The sequence below is a fragment of the Mixophyes fleayi genome, chromosome 4, assembly GCF_038048845.1.
Source record: "Mixophyes fleayi isolate aMixFle1 chromosome 4, aMixFle1.hap1, whole genome shotgun sequence".
Classification (NCBI taxonomy): domain Eukaryota; kingdom Metazoa; phylum Chordata; class Amphibia; order Anura; family Limnodynastidae; genus Mixophyes; species Mixophyes fleayi.
This window is the reverse complement of record NC_134405.1, coordinates 14170384-14186902: the sequence shown is the minus strand read 5'-3', so window position 1 is coordinate 14186902 and position 16519 is coordinate 14170384. Positions and strand designations below refer to the sequence as shown.

General features: G+C 44.2%; 1 protein-coding gene across 4 annotated transcripts in view; it reads right to left on the bottom strand.

Moving 5' to 3' along the window:
• The window catches only part of LOC142151051 (uncharacterized), a 106537-nt gene that overhangs the window by 71231 nt on the left and 18787 nt on the right, over window positions 1–16519 (bottom strand). For 3 of the 4 annotated variants that reach the window (XR_012691136.1, XM_075206338.1, XM_075206339.1), the window contains exon 1: window positions 638–692. The exons of the other annotated variant lie outside the window; for it this stretch is intronic. The gene's annotated coding sequence lies outside the window, so the exon portion shown is untranslated. Of the gene's footprint in view, window positions 1–637; window positions 693–16519 lie in introns of those variants that run through there. 4 annotated transcript variants of the gene reach the window in all.

The following is a 16519-nucleotide window of genomic DNA, read 5'->3' as shown; positions in this document are numbered from 1 at the left end:
TAATAATAACATAATATAATATGGATATAATACACAGTGTGTGCTGGGAGCTGTCTTATTCCTCCTCATATATCACTGTACAGACCCCTCTCCTCTATATAATAATAACATAATATAATATGGATATAATACACAGTGTGTGCTGGGAGCTGTCTTATTCCTCCTCATATATCACTGTACAGACCCCTCTCCTCTATATAATAATAACATAATATAATATGGATATAATACACAGTGTGTGCTGGGAGCTGTCTTATTCCTCCTCATATATCACTGTACAGACCCCTCTCCTCTATATAATAATAACATAATATAATATGGATATAATATACAGTATGTGCTGGGAGCTGTCTTATTCCTCCTCATATATCACTGTACAGACCCCTCTCCTCTATATAATAATAACATAATATAATATGTATATAATACACAGTGTGTGCTGGGAGCTGTCTTATTCCTCCTCATATATCACTGTACAGACCCCTCTCCTCTATATAATAATAATATAATATAATATGTATATAATACACAGTGTGTGCTGGGAGCTGTCTTATTCCTCCTCATATATCACTGTACAGACCCCTCCCCTCTATATAATAACAACATAATATAACTTTATATTTATAGAAAATATTACCTCAGAAAATGGCGCCTGAACTCCGTGACCACGCCCCTTCAATAGCGTCACCTTAACTACGTAAAGGATATTACGAAATATGACGGTGCCTTGGAGACTACTAAAAAATGGCCGCCGCTCAGCTTCCGTGACAACACTAAAAGTAGGTTTATATAACTCTACTGAGTAATTTGTTCCCAGTCAGACACAGACTCTGCTATGTACAATATATCCTGTGTATTTCACCTCCGATATACAGTACAGTATTTTCCATTAGCGGATATTCTATCTGTAGTACAAGTAAATGGGCAGCTGTGGTAATAGGGACAGGGGTTCTACATTCATAACCTCACCAGCAGCAGATGATCTACATACAGCCGACAAAGCTACAAACTCACTGCTAGATAACTAGAGGACACACTAGAGGAAAGTGTTATATAAATAATATATGACGATTAGTCCTCAGTGTAGGAGGACGGCGGACATTTTCCTGTAGTACTCACAGATATACAAGGAGGAAATATTGTACATTGTTTCTGTAGACAAATACAAATAATGTCTGATAAATATATGAAATAAATTTAGAATATTAGTGTCCTCAATAATGGTAAGCGGCGGCCATTTTGTTATAGTCTCCCAGACGGCACAATGGTTTTCAGCATATCCTCCAGATATAACAGTGGGCGCTGCTGAGGGGGCGTGGCCACAGTTTGCTGGTGTCATTGTAAGAGGTTGTGTATTGTATATCATGTTATTATTATATAGAGGAGAGGGGTCTGTTTAGTGATATATAAGGAGGAATAAGACAGCTCTTAGCACACACTGTGTATTATATCCATATTATATTATGTTATTATTATATAGAGGGGAGGGGTCTGTACAGTGATATATGAGGAGGAATAAGACAGATCCCAGCACACACTGTGTATTATATCCATATTATATTATGTTATTATTATATAGAGGGGAGGGGTCTGTACAGTGATATATGAGGGGGAATAAGACAGCTCCCAGCACACACTGTGTATTATATTATATTATGTTATTATTATATAGAGGAGAGGGGTCTGTACAGTGATATATGAGGAGGAATAAGACAGCTCCCAGCACACACTGTATATTATATCAATATTATGTTATGTTATTATTATATAGAAGGAGAGGTTTGTACAGTGATATAAGAGGAGGAATAAGACAGCTCCCAGCACACACTGTATATTATATCCATATTATATTATGTTATTATTATATAGAGGGGAGGGGTCTGTACAGTGATATATGAGGAGGAATAAGACAGCTCCCAGCACACACTGTATATTATATCCATATTATGTTATGTTAGTATTATATAGAAGGAGGGGTCTGTACAGTGATATATGAAGAGGAATAAGACAGCTCCCAGCACCAGGGCCGTAACTAGGGCTGTGCGACAGGGGCGACCGCCCAGGGCGCAACGCTGAAGGGGGGCGCGATTTAGGAATATTTTAGGTTAATTTGGTTAAAATTGAGGGCTAGGGGGGCGGCATTTGTCTTTCTCGCCCAGGGCACTAGAATTCTAAGTTACGGCTCTGCCCAGCACACACTGATATGTGAGTGCAGTGTGGATCCCGGCTGTCAGACATGCTCTGGAGGCATTTATCCACACTGCAGAACATTGCTACATGTTATCCCTTAAACCCTTAATGACTGAAATACTTTTTAGCCTTATAATTAAACCATTTTCTATGAAGCTTCTATTTTCTTTCAATCATAGAAGAACATCTTTATTTCAACCATCCACTTAACTACTCTGCTCGCTATTCCCTCTCTCCCCTGGCCCCTTCTTCTCTCCCCTGGCATCACCAGTTCCCTCTGGTGTCTGATTTGTCCACCCTCCCTTAGGATGTAAGCTCGTGTGAGCAGGGCCCCTCTTCCCTCGTGTTTCCATACCTGTTCTTCTGCTCTGTCCTGACTCCATATGTCTGTCCCGGAGATACTGAAGCACTGGTACTTTGTGTTTATCGTTCTGTACTGTTTAACCCTGTATGGTCTACTGTTTGTACTATGTACGGCGCTGCGGAAACCTTGTGGCGCCCAACAAATAAATGATAATAATAATAATAATAATATTTGTTAGGTATCCAGGTGAATTTTATATAAAAAAAATTCTTGAGATATATGGTTTTCTATTATCTTTATTTATGTTCATAAGATAGCAAAAATAGAGAAAAAAAGAATCCACAATTATTTTCAGGCATACCTATGTCCTAAAATGTTTCACCAATTTCTCCTGTGTATATAAGTGCTACACATGTGTTACCTACAACTCTTTAGAGGAATGTATAGGGTCTTTAATTGTGTGTTCATACACTTTTTTTTTTTTTTTAAATGAATGTTTCCCCATCAGTTCAAACCAGAGAGTACCTGCAGTGTTTTACCTTCACTGTTCAAACTGCAGCTGAAATATCAGCTCCTGTTGAGCTTGAAACATTTTTACTTTCAGAGTTTTTTTCTTTATTTTCTTATTGGGAGATCTAGCTCAGACCCAGTTTCTGGAAATCTAACTGGAGTCCTAGGTCCACGTGTGCGGCCTTACACAGAAACCTATCTAGCTACTGTAACTCAGCAGTGGGTGGGAAGAACGTAGCCTTATCCTGAACCTAACCCTGCAGACCAAACAGGGGCAGGCTGGGCTGGGGGGCAGGCGGGCATCTGCCCCCGAGGCCAGTCCCATAGAGGGCTACCTTGGGCTGGGTCACTGGGCCACATACATTTTTTTTTATTGAAAATAGGCTGCTGAGTGGAGTCTTGCACCCCAGGCTAAAATTTGCCAGCCCTCCCCTGAGATCCAGCAATGTGTAGAAATATCCAAACCCTGACCCTAACAATCCGTAAGAAACCCTAATTGGAGAAGCAACCAGCACCACAAAGAAGGAGAACCATGTGCATAAAATAGAGAGTGATTGAATGAAGAAAGGGCTGGTAGGGGACTGAAGGTGAAGAGTAGTATAAGCCCAGAAGACCAGTGAGACACTGACAGGCTGATGACCTGCTATGTGAGGAGTGGCATAGCTGCAGCACTGCTGAGGGAAAGGATAGAATGGATGAGTGGTAATCTATGGGCTGGAGAGGTATCGGTGATGGTTTGGGCAGACAGCAGAATTTGGTTGGTCGGGCAGATGAGAGCAGGAGAACAGTGTGTGGAGGAACCACTGGAGAGATGGGTGGAAATTTTATTGGTGAAACTTGTCTGGAGTGAAGAAGAGCATGAAAAGATGAGACGGATGGAGAGTCCGAGTCGGGTATATTGTGATGCAGTCAGAGATGTATGAAGGGGAGATGCAGAAGAGGGTTTTGTAGGTGAGGTGGAGCACTGGGAATAGATTTCTGGAGGGAATGAGGAGCCAGTAAAGTGATTTGCAGAGTGGTGCGGCAGGAGAGGAAGATTAGACTCGCCTCTTCACTTAATATGGATTGTAGTGGGGAAAGGGAAGCCCAGCTAGGAGGAGGTTGCAGAAGTCAAGGTTGGAGGTAACAAAGAGCCAGAAGACTGTGATTGCCTGGATGTGTGGTGTGAAGTTGAGGGTGAAATTATTATTATTAATATTATCCTTTATTTGTTAGGCGCCACAAGATTTCCGCAGCGCCATACACAGTACAAACAGTAGACTGTACAGGGTGGAACAGTGCTGAACAATACACAAATAATACCAAGACTTCAGAAACTCCATACATGGCTAATGCAGTAAAGATGAAGCAGAAGAACAGGTATAGAGACAGGAGGAAAGAGGGCCCTGCTCATAAGAGCTTACATCCTAAGGGGAGGGTAAACAGACATCAGGCACAGAAGGGAGTCAGTTAAGGGGATATAGCATGGTATGAGTGAAGAAAGGGTCTGGGAGAAAGCGGAGATAAGAAGAGGCAGAGGAGATAAGAGAGGGTTGGGTGGATGACTGGAAGACTTTAAGGAACAGGTGAGTTTAAGTGCCCGCTTGAAGGAGCACAGGTTAGGGAACAGACGGATGGAGCAAGGGAGGTCATTCCAGTGAAGGGGGGCAGCACAGGAGAAATCTTGGATTCTGGGGTGGGCAGAGGTGATCAGAGTGGAGGAGAGGCGACGGTCATTGGACGAGCGCAGGGAACCGGCTGGAGTGTGAATGGAGAGGAGCTTAGAGATATTGGGGGCAGTAGACTGGGAGAGAGCTTTGTAGGTGATGGTGAGAAGGAATCTGTAGTGGAAGGGGAGCCAGTGTAAAGCAAGGCAGAGAGGGGAGGTAGAAGAGGAGCGTCGTGAAAGGAAGGTGGGTCTTGCAGCCGCATTGAGTATAGAATGAAGGAGGGCAAGATGGGAGTGGGGGAGGCCGGTAAGTAGGTTGCAGTAATCAAGACGGGGGATGATGAAAGTGTGGATGATGTTTTTCGTGGCATCCTGGGAGAGAAAGGGCTGGATGCAGGCAATGTTGCGTAGTTGGAAGCGACAGACTTGGGCAAGGGATTGAACGTGGGGGGCAAAAGAGAGAGAGGAGTCGAGGCAGCGTAGTTGGTTTACAGAGGAGATGGTGCTGTTAACAGTGGAAGAGAGGTCAAGGTGGGAGGAGAATCTAGAAGGAGGAAAGACAATGAGTTTAGTTTTAGAGATGTTCATCTTGAGAAAGCATGAGAACATCCAGGAGGAGATGGTGGAGAGGTAGTCAGATACACAAGAGAGGAGGGTGGGGGAGAGATCAGGAGAAGAGATGTAGAGTTGAATATCATCAGCATAAAGGTGATACTGAAGACCGAAGGAGGAGATGAGAGCACCAAGGGAGGTAGTATAGAGCAAAAAGAGTAGAGGGTCGAGAACAGAGCCCTGAGGGACTCCGACAGGGAAAGGGGAGGGGGTGTAGAAAGAACCAGACGTGGATATAGAGAAGGAACTGTTAGCAAGATATGAGGTGAACTAGGAGAGAACAGAGCCAAAGAGGCCGAGAGAGAAAAGTTTGGAACAGGAGGGGTTGGTCCACAGTGTCAAAGGCCGCAGAGAGGTCAAGGAGGATAAGTAGGGAGAAGTGACCCCTGGATCATTAGTAACTTTGGTCAGGGCGGTTTCAGTGGAGTGAAGGGGGCGGAAATCGCAGGATACCTAGGCCGCTCTGAGGAATTCAAACAATTCCTATTAGGGAAGTGGATGGATTATCAGGATGATAACTTTGTACACTGGGAGGACCCAACATTGTTCTGGAGTGCCTCTAAGGCAGTAATGACTATTGATTTTGTATCTAGGGGAAAAAAAGGAGTCCCACGTTTCTTATCATTCACTTTGGAAGTCTCTGGTCCTGGCTTTACAAACATATTTAAAGTGACTCCTCTCTGACTCAGGGGCAAATGCAGGATTTGAAGAGGGGGATTTCCACGGCACACCATTAGTGGGTGCGACCAGCATGCATGGGGGCGTGGCTATAATTTAAGACAGTCCTAGGTAGTTCTCCAACTCTTCCAATCCCCCTTTAAATACACGTGCAATGCTGCGTGCACCACTGTTAGGTGCACGCTGGTCCCCCTTTATGAGCAGAGCAGTGTGAAGTGGGATATACCTCCCAACTGTCCCTGTAGTCGGGACAAAGTCCTGACTGAGTGGGTTAGTGTCCAAACTCAGGACTGCCCCACCAGAATCAGGACAGTTGGCAGACTGTCCTGCTCTCTTCCCTGCTTTCAACAGGAAAACTCTCAGCTTGATACATTTACCTCTAAGTCTAGGGAGATCCCTCACGGGTTTGATAATTTTATTCCCCTCTTTATGTAGAGAACTAGATGCTAAAAATCAGGCCCAAAACTTACCCAAGCTGACTATAACGCAAAGAGCTGCTGTAGAAGGAGATATAGCTTTAGAGCAAATTATTATCAATTTATCAAAGGCCTTAAAATGTACAAAACTCCCAGACCAGCTGGACTTTCTAATGACTATTATATAATCTTGCAGAACCATTTAGCTCCTGCTGTGTTTGAATTGTTTACAATTATCCATAGACAGAGTACCCCAGTTTCTGGCTTCAAGATGGTGGACAAGTACCGCCCTATAAACTTGTTAAACATGGATTGCAAAATTTTGGCTAAAATAGTTGTGGATAGACTACAATCCATCTTACCTGACTTCTTGCCTACACACCAACTAGGCTTTGTCAGAAGACAATTGTTGAGAGACATTTGCACAGCCATAACTGCGGTGACTGCCTACATTTTTTTTTACAATCAATAACTTTATTATCATTTTAGTGTTTAATGGGGGAGGGGTACAAAAGAAAAAGGAGGAAATGATGGGTTGGTAGAGTGGGGAGCAGACAAAACTATTTATACCTAGCCACATAGTATTGTCACACATTGCACCAGTTAACCTCTCATTCTGGCTGCTCTGAACTGAGCATGTACACACCTGGTCTTTCCAAAACTCCCTACATTCACTTTATTTACTAGTAACTGTCAGCCTATTTAAAGCACCTGCCTCCATACTATGGTTGCGAGATCTTCAGGTCTCCTTACCTGTTAAGATGTCTCCTCCTCTGGCTCCTGTTTATTATTTCCACCTCGTTGAACTCTGGATTCAGCAATTACTCTGCAGAACGTTGTGAGTCCTTCAGGGCTTCTAGCTCATCAGGACCTCAGCTATTCATCACCCTGCAGTCAATTGCTCTCCTGTGTATACCTTTATCACCTCTGCAGTCAAGACGTGGCTGCTACGCTGCAGATCATTGTGCATCTCCTCTGATCCTTTTCAAGGCCCATCCAGCTCATCAGGACCCCAGTGCATCAGCATCCTGCAGACTGTTGCTCTCTCCTACTATCTTGAACGTCCACTTATCTGTTGGACCCACCTTCAGCACTCTGACATATCCTTACTGCAACCATTATCTCCTGATACTCCATCTAGTCTCACTCATCGCCCCCCTAGAGGACCACGACCTGCAATAAGGGAGCCGCTAAGCCCATATTCCATTGCGGGCATCCCTGGTGAAAACCTCTTTTTCTGTTAGACTCCGCACCTCCCTGGGGGTAGAATCCACCTGAGCAGACTTCGAGGCCCATTCTGACTGATTTCATGACAAGTATTCAGCACAGTACATAGCATCAGGATCTAGATTGGAGGGACAGAAGCAGCGCTCACACTCGGTGAGGTCAGCGGCTGCTCTATATACTAGCGCGGCGCTGGGCACTTTTCAAATAAGCGCGCTGACAGTCACTCTTGGTGGCCATTGGGAGATGGCGCCACTGACTGTTCAGGAGGCAGAGTGGGCAGCGCCAGGAAGGGGAGGAGTGACAGCGCAGCTTCCTGCCTCGGTTCTTCCCGCGCGGGCAACGGAGAATAGCCACTGCTAGAAGCGTGCAGCTCTGCCTGGAAATTAGTGGACAACTAAGCCTATGCTCTGCCTCTCCTCCCTGGAATATTCTTAGATGCCCTAATTGCTACAGGCTTGTATCGTTAGTGAGCATTTGGGGGAGTGTATATATATATATTGGTGTTTTATGGTCTTGTTAGTTATTTCATGTAAAGGGAATTTTCACAGACAGTACTATATCGGACTTGTGGTATTATTTGGAGTGGTGCTCTTTTAGAGACTTCCTAGCACAGGACTCTTCTATTTTGTCGCCTTAATTTGTCTGCATTTCTTTTAATAATTATTTTAAGAAGCAGGACAATGGCGGAGAAGGTGACAGCTAAGGGCAAGGGTAATTCTGTGCCTGCTGCAATGTTTTATACCTGTTCAAAAAATGTAACACAAAACTTTCTGTTGGCCACACAGACCGAAATGTCCTTTGCGCAGCTTGTACTGCAGACGCTCAGAGGCGAGACAACTCAGCCCAGGAGGGATCTTCTACAATGGTAGAACCGCCCTGGATGCAGGCCTTTTCTTCTTCTATGGAGAAGCTGATGAACGTGATGCTGCGGGTAATAGAGGTACGTGAGAACACTACCCCACTACACTTGCAGGCAGCCAGTCTGACGACAATGCTTCCGCATCACAGGCAGGGTCTACCCACAGGGAAGATAGGCTAGTATCTATTTCCCAGAAGGGTAAGAGGGGCATTACTGAGGTAGGCCTGGACTTAGGTCAACTCTCGGATCTCTCCTCAGCAGAGGAAGGTGAGGTAGATATAGACCCGGAAGGGGAGGTTCTCTATGACCCTGACTCTGGCTCCACGAGCGTGGATAGTCTTATTTTAGGAATCAGACATGCCTTAGGGTTAGCTGATCTGGAGCCGGCTGCTCCTAAGGGTATCTCTTTATTTAAAAGACCGAAGGCACAGTTACCAATATTCCCGCATTCTCCAGAAATGTTGGAGATTATTTCTGAAGCTTGGCACAAGCCAAATAAGCAGTTTATGATGCTGGGAAAATTCAAGTCCCTTTATCCTCTGCCCCCTGAGGACACTGTAAAATGGGAGACTTTACTTAGAGTGGACACTCCGGTAGCCCGTTTAGCTTCATCTTCGGCTATCCTGGTCCAGGAGCAGATACCCTTAAGGACTACACTGATAAGAAGTGTGATCTGGCTCTTCGCTCAGCGTATACCGCTGTGGGAAGTTTGTTTAGGCCTAATATGGCTGTAGCATGGGCCAACAAGGCGGTGCAGTTATGGATGGAGGCTTTGATTAAGGGCCTTAGAGATAAAACTCCGCGTACAGAACTAGTAAATCTAGCAGAACATGTACTAGAGACTTCGGAGTATGTAGCGAATGCTGCCATGGATGCAGTTTCGGTAAATGCTAAGGCCTCGGCTCTTATTATAGCAGCTCGTCGTAACCTATGGTTACGGACTTGGTCAGCAGACGCAGACTCCAAGAGAGCGTTAGTGGATTTACCCTTTGACGGACTAACTCTATTCGGGGGGGAGCTCGAAAGGGTTATTCAGGAGACCACGGGAGGAAAGAGTACTGCTCTACCCACGGTTTCAAACAGACCCCGTCAGGGTAGATTTCAGTCCTTTCGGAGTTTTTCCCTAGGGGGAGGTGCCTTTAATAGAGGGCATTCCTCAGCGTCCAGATCATCGGCTATTAGAGGCAGAGGAGGTAGAGGTACAGCAAGGAGAGGTTCTGCTCGTCCAGCAGACAAGCCCTCCGCGTGACATAGTTCTTCAGGGGGAGCATCAGGTGGGGGCATACCATATACAGACATCCACATCGGAGACCAGCCTGTAGCGTGTATGCGCTCATCCGTAGCGGCACTACCGCTTCCCCTGTTTAGCCTCAACTTTATGAGAAAGAGAGAGACTACGTTGGGGATTAGGAGGACTACATTTGGATCATCACCACCTATATTCTGCTGGGTACCTGTCCATTATTGGAGGCATTTTGATATCCATACATTTAATCTCAACACGAAGATATCCCGCAGCGTGCACACGCTATTTGAGCGGGATCATTTTTTCTTTCAACAAGGAGAGGATTTCCCTTTAGGAACTAGAAGAACTTTCTTCCTCATTCTTGTTTAAAAAATTGGCATTCTGCTGGGTGCTTTTTATCATTGAAATCAACGTTATATCTAACCTCATCAGCACAGACTCTGGTACCGCTACTAAGTGCCTGTCTGCATTATAGACAGCCAGACATCCCTGCTTCATGTGAGTAACGGCTACCAATTTCATTTTTGCTTGCATTTTTCATCATCACCAACATTTTTATTTTACAACTCTGGACATTATATTTCCTTACATTCCCTTTTTGCGGTTCATACCAATTGTCATTTAATATTTTAGTAGCTTGCAAGTGCACTCTAACCATATTTTCAATCACACTGAGTTTATAGTGTTTTTTACCATTATCATTGTTTTCGGCAGTGTCAATTGATGCATGTTAATTGTTTAACACATCTAAGCTGTCTCGTTCCGGCCGGAGCGTATTGTGGACCTATCCATATTAAATTGATATATCTTTCCTTTACAAGCGCCCAGAACCTGACTATTTTTATACGTATCTAACATTGTTGGGAGTTTAGGGGTCCCCCACACACTCTCAGGTTCGCATTTGGCTGCTTCATATATTTGGAGGAAGCGCAGCCTATCCCTCTTTTTCAGGTGGGGGCACGACTGCTTCAATTCAGGGATCAGTGGTGGAAATCCACGACGGATCTCTGGGTTCGAGGAGTTGTGTCCCGGGGCTATGTCATAGATCTAGCCCACTCCCCTTCTCACAGGTTCTTCGTCACTCCTCTCCCCTCTTGCCCCCTCAGATGTGTAGCACTTCAGAAAGCCATGCAAAAGCTTCTTTCTGCTCAAGTAATAGTTCAGGTTCCTCCTCTAGAAAGGGGGCGGGGTTTTATTCAAACCTCTTCCTGGTGCCAAAACCAGATGCATCCTTCCGGCCCATCCTGAATCTTCGGTCTCTAAACAAGCAGCTGAAGATTCAGAAATTTTGCATGGAATCCCTTCGCTCTGTGATAGCAGGGATAGAAAAAGGGGAGTTTTTGGCATCATTAGACATCAAGGATGCCTACCTACATGTCCCGATCTGGGAAAGACACCAGAGTCTCCTTCGGTTCGCAGTAGGAAAGGCGCACTTTCAGTTCAGGGCACTTCCCTTTGGCCTGGCTACCGCTCCCAGAGTCTTTACCAAGATCATGGCAGTCATGGCCGGTCTATTGCGCCAGAGGGGCATAACAATTGTCCCTTACATAGACGACCTTCTGTTGAAGGCACCGTCTGCGGTCCTTCTATCCCAACAGATTCAAGACTGTTATGCAGTTTCTTCAGAGTCACGGTGGGGTGTTGAATTTACCCAAGTCATCGTTGGTGCCAACTCAGTAGATGCGCTTCTTGGGTCTGCTTTTCGATACTCAGTCTCTGAGAGTTTATCTTCTAGCTGAAAAAGTCTTAGCTCTGCAGACAAAGACCAGAGCCATGCTGAGGAAAAGGAGTGTTTTGGTTCTCAGTTGCATGAAGCTCCTGGGGACGATGGTTTCGGTATTCGAGGCAGTTCCGTTTGCTCAATTTCACTCCCGTCCACTTCAGGGAGAGATCCTGCGGAAGTGGTCAGGGTCTCAGACGAATTTGGACAAACAGATGGTTTGTCTGTCCACAGCCACAAGGCTATCTCTTGTCTGGTGGACGTCCCGATCCAACTTGGAGAGAGGCCAATCCTTACAGGTATGGTCTTGGACTCTAGTCACAACAGACGCCAGTCTGGTAGGATGGGGGGGAGTAACAGGAACCCTGAGACTTCAGGGTCTCTGGTCCCTTTAGGAATCACGCCTTCAAATAAACATTCTGGAGCTCAGAGCAGTGTACAATACTCTGATAGGAGCACAGGAATTTCTAAGAGGAAAACCTCTTCAGATTCAGTCCGACAATGCCACCACGGTAGCGTACATAAATCATCATGGGGGCACTCGCAGCGCAGCTGCTATGCGAGAGGCCAGACGCATACTAGCGTGGGCAGAACTTCAGGTCCCCAGGATTTCAGCCATTCACATTCTGGGGGTAAAGAATTGGGAAGCAGATTTCCTCAGCAGACACACCCTTCATCCCGGGGAATAGGCTCTAAACAGTCAGGTATTCTCCGTATTGGTGGAGCATTGGGGCCGTCCGGAGATAGACTTGATGGCGTCCAGCCTGAAACATCAGGTGCCGCGCTACGGCACAAGAGCCCGAGACCCAACGGCAGAAATAGTAGACGCCATGTCGGCCCCTTGGCAGTACCGGATGGTGTACATTTTCCCGCCCATTCCAATGATTGCGCGGGTGCTATAGAAGGTGAAGAGGGAGAGGGTTCACGCTATTCTAATAGCTCCTTTTTGGCCACGCAGAGCGTGGTTCTCAGATCTGCTTTTATTAGCAGGAGCTCCTCCATTCCGGCTTCCCATGCAGGCAGATCTTCTGGTTCAGGGTCCATTCCTTTACCAAGGTTTGGATCAGCTAGCTTTGACGGCCTGGCTATTGAAATCCTAATACTTAAAGCTAAGGTTTTCTCTCAAGAGGTCATAAACACCATGATTAGGGCCAGAAAGCCTGCGTCATCTTTCATTTATTACAGAGTGTGGAAGACGTATATTGTGTGGTGTGAGTTTAAGGGATTTCATTCTTCTACATTTAAGATTTCCTGTGTCCTGGATTTTCTTCAAGAAGGTGTTCAGAAGGGGTTGCGGCTTAGTTCCTTCAAGGGGCAGATATCCGCCCTTTCTGTCTATTTTCAGAAAAAGATTGCTGAATATGCAGATATCAAGACATTTTTGCAAGAAGTTTTGAGCATACAACCTTTTTTCCATCCTGTTGAGCCCTGGGACCTCAATTTGGTTCTTCAAGCTCTTTCTAGACATCCGTTTGAGCCTTTACAGTCTGTGGACTTGCGGTATCTTACGTGGAAGACAGTATTTTTGTTGGCTATAGCTTCAGCACGAAGAGTGTCTGAGCTTGGGGCACTTCGCAGTGACCCTCCTTTTCTTATTTTTCACGCAGACAGGGCAGTCTGTCAGACCAAGCCATCTTATGTTCCTAAAGTGGTTTCTAGATTCCACCTAAATCAGGAAATTGTTGTCCCTGCTTTTAAAGCAAAGAGGGACTCTTCAGAAGGGTCTCCGCAGTGCTTGGATGTGGTGCGAGCTCTACAGATTTATGTAGATCGTACAGCGCAGGTTAGAAAGACCAGAGATCTTTTCGTTTTATATGACGCCAATAAAAGAGGCTGGCCTGCTTCAAAGCAGTCAATTGCTCGGTGGATTACGTCTACGATTCGCGAGGCTTATGTTTCAGCTTCTCTAGCCGTTCTGCAGACTTTAAGGGCACATTCTACTAGGGCAGTGGCACGGCGTGTCGGCAGAACAGTTGTGTAGATCGGCGACTTGGTCTTCCGTCCACACATTCACTAAATTTTATAGACTTCAGGGCTTTGCATCGGCTGATGCAAGCTTTGGTCGCAGGATTATGCGTGCAGCTGGTCCAGAGCATTCCCACCCTTGAGGAAGCTTTGGTATATCCCCAATGTCTCGCAGTGTCCCCCAATGGCAGGGAAGAGAAAATAAAATTTTTACTCACCGTAAAATCTATTTCTCTGACTCCATTGGGGGACACTGCGCACCCTCCCTTGCTCTGTATATAGTTCTGTGTGTGAAAATTTTGATTATGGTTCTTTATTAATAAGACCTGTCTAGGTTATGTTACCTCCTTAAGTTCACTCTTTGTTAGTCAAAACTGAGGATTTCTCTGGAGAGGAGGGGCATAGCAGGGGAGGAGTCCAAAGACTTAACAGTTAAAGTGACAAGAACTCCTGAGCCCACTACTATACCCCAATGTCTCACAGTGTCCCCCAATGAAGTCAGAGAAATGGATTTTACGGTGAGTAAAAATCTTAATTTTTTTTTAATGAGCATTTGTTGATATCCTGTGAATAAATGGCCAAATGGTTATTAAAATGTGTCAGAAAAAAAGACTAAAATACTAGCCTAATCAGTGCATTGGTTTTTGAACCAGGTTAACATTGTGCTTGCTGGAACAGGAGAACACTGTGTATATTTGAGCAGATAACATCTATCAACTGAGAGCACACTTGCTACTATCTGACTGAAGTGATGTAATAGCTCTTTGACTTAAATCATTGGATGGGCTGACCCCAGACCTGAAATACAGAGCAGAAAAGGACACAGGAAGGAGAAATTGCTAGTTAAAGTGTCAAAACGTTTCCATGTCTGGAATCATTATTATATGAGTGAAGTAAGTATACACCTTTCATTGACCTTTTAAATATATATTATGGTTGGCAGTTGATCATCTTAAATGAAATAGTACATATCCTTGTGCATCATATGCTTTATATTTAAAATGCTGTTTTTCAATAAAAATTGTGTATTTTATATGTTATTCACTCAAAGCGTTAATTTAATTTGATATCATAAGCGAGTTTATTCCTAGCTCAGATTTTTTCTTTTTGGACACAGACCATATTTGGGTAACATACTTACCTGAATTTTATAACAGATCTATATTTGTTTTGTGTTTTTTTCACTTTGTAGTCACCTAAGGAGTCTACTGTTCCCTTATAAGATTGCCAAACTGATTTTTTTCTGAATGTATCTGTGTACATTCTCCTGTTCAGCAGCTTGCTGGTATTATGACAGCTCAACCTCTGATCGTCTCCATGTCTCAACTTGTTCTGTTTGATTCAACCAGTCATCTGCGAGAAGAAGCAGGCCCCAGTGGTGCTACTGTCCTCCGAGTACTCTGACTAGATGGGACTCTTATGATTACTCTCCAGTACAAAGCATACTGGACTTCAGAATTTAGGCCCAGGGTTAACATACAGCCAACTTACGTAGCAGGTCATAGGTAAGATATTAGCTCTGTGCATTAACTCTGTAGGGCATCTGCTATATAAAGTCTCACAGCTTAAAAGTATTGACACTTAACTCACATGTAAAATTAGGGTAATATTGGCTTAGATTAGTTGCCACGTCTTACAGGGTGCCTACAATTGCACGTCTGCAGTATTCTGGTTACATGAGTACTATAAGCTGTATACAGACCCCACAAAACTTCCATTATGGTTTTCATTCAGCTTCAGATCAGACTATCTTCCCTCACGGAACGCAGCTTGCCTGTTTAGATTCCTAATCTCTAAATCCAGTGTACCACACACAACCTGTATCTAACATTTCTCCATCTGCATATTTAGGGGGTCATGTAGACTCGGACCCATTTTATATCTAAAACATAAATTGTGTTGGAAAAAGACGCTTTTCACGAGCCATGTTGAGCTGCACATATCGCAAGATGCATCTATCTCTGTAAGGGTAGTATATGCACCTGTTTTACTCTAAGGCACAACAGTAGTACATGCACCTGTTTTTCCGAACTATAATCATAAGAAATGTGAATAGGTCTCACCATTTCCTGAAAGTATTGTTTGTATAGACAGAGAGAGATACTAAGTCACATTCAGCCAATCAGAAGCGCCGGCCGTTCGTCACCAGTTCCTAACTTGCACCCGCAATAGATGCGCCTACTCTCAGGCACATATACGTCTGTGTCCTGGTAATACTGACTCGCAATTGGTAACACGCCCTTTACGTACTTTGGTCATAAGTACATGCCCCCCTCCTTCTCCTGTTCCGCCTCTTTAAACATAAGGAGGCGCAAGCAGTTGTAAGCACAAGATGGAACTGACTCTTCATATAGACACAAAAACAAGTAGTGCTTTGTGTGCATGTGCAGTAGTAAAATGCATATTTTTTTGAGCTGCAAAGAATACGTTAGGCCCTCAGCGTACGGAAAATAGCCTGTCTATTCTCTACATATCAAGTGTTCCTAAACGAGCCTGCCTATTTGTCTCTTACTATTCTCTAGCTTTTATATACCAAACACAGTTCAACAATCAAGTGTTCTGAATCCAACCTACTGATTAGATATTTGCATTAACAAACAAGTGCACATAATAAAGTGGAAACTGAGTGTTATTTAATGTATTAGTTATAGCTGTCTCTATGAACCTCCATGTAGGTTATAATAAATCTGGTTTATTGCTTAGCAGTGTCAGTGCAAGTTTTTATTAAACAAACCAGTCTCTATTAGAGATCCACTGAAGCTAAAAGTGCCGCCCAGACAAATCTCAGGTTATTGGCAACAACTTGGTCCCAGTATAGTCCTTTCCCCTGGGTATCGTGATAACAACTTAAAAAAGATCACTTTGTAAACATGTATTGAATGAAGCAAAGTCTATTGTTATATAATGTCATTAGGGAACAACAAGTAACAAAGATATATTATTTAATGACATCATGCATATGGAAAACTAAGTGTTAACAGTATAGGGTAGGTAACTAGTACACATTGCACTATGGGATGCCCGGATGGAATTCCAGGAAATTACACAATATATAAATCTATTTAGAGACCACTAAAGGGAATAGTAAAGTAATATATATTGTCGACCAACTTCATGTATATGCATCCCCATACACACATAGTC